Raw genomic sequence first — 697 nt, 5'->3', positions numbered from 1 at the left:
CATCCTAAAAATGCATGGGTTGCACCTCTGGAAAGAAGACAAAATTCTTAACAAAACATATGAAGGACTCACAGGCATAGCATGCACACAATAATCATGGCAAAAATGACAAAAGTCTAAGATGACCTAGCAGATCTGACAATTAACTCACGAAGCCTCCTTCTAACAGCATTTTGGGCATAAAGATGAGATCAAATGAAAATGATGCAATTTAATGAAATGATGTACTCGTCGAGACAAACATTCTGATATATTATATGTCCAAAACGGAACTACGGATGCAAAGTTACGGCAGGTCAAAGTATGCATAAAAATTAGGGTTCGGAGGAGAAAAAGTCAACCGAGATTCAAAATATCTCAGATCTGAGATCCGGCACTGTTCACGGGCACGGACTTCGAGGTTCGTTGCCGGAGTTGAGGTCGCCAGCGTGAGGGGAGGAGGAGGAGGACGACGGGGCCGGCCGGATCCGGCGATGGACGGCGGCGGAGCGGCTCCGGGCGACGAGGCGAGGGCCGGGCGAGGTCGGGGCGGCGTCTGGCGGGAAGAGGCGGTGCGGCAGAGCGGCACCGGAGCTCGCCGGAGCTCGGGCGGCGAACGGCGAGTGGCGGCGGGGCGAGGTAGGGGACGAAGCGGCCGGCGCGGGCGCCTCTGGCCCAGGAGGTGACGGGAGAGGGCCGGCCTTGGGCCCTCACGCAC

This window comes from Triticum dicoccoides, chromosome 5A, assembly GCF_002162155.2.
Source record: "Triticum dicoccoides isolate Atlit2015 ecotype Zavitan chromosome 5A, WEW_v2.0, whole genome shotgun sequence".
NCBI lineage: Eukaryota > Viridiplantae > Streptophyta > Magnoliopsida > Poales > Poaceae > Triticum > Triticum dicoccoides.
This window is presented reverse-complemented; position numbering follows the sequence as displayed.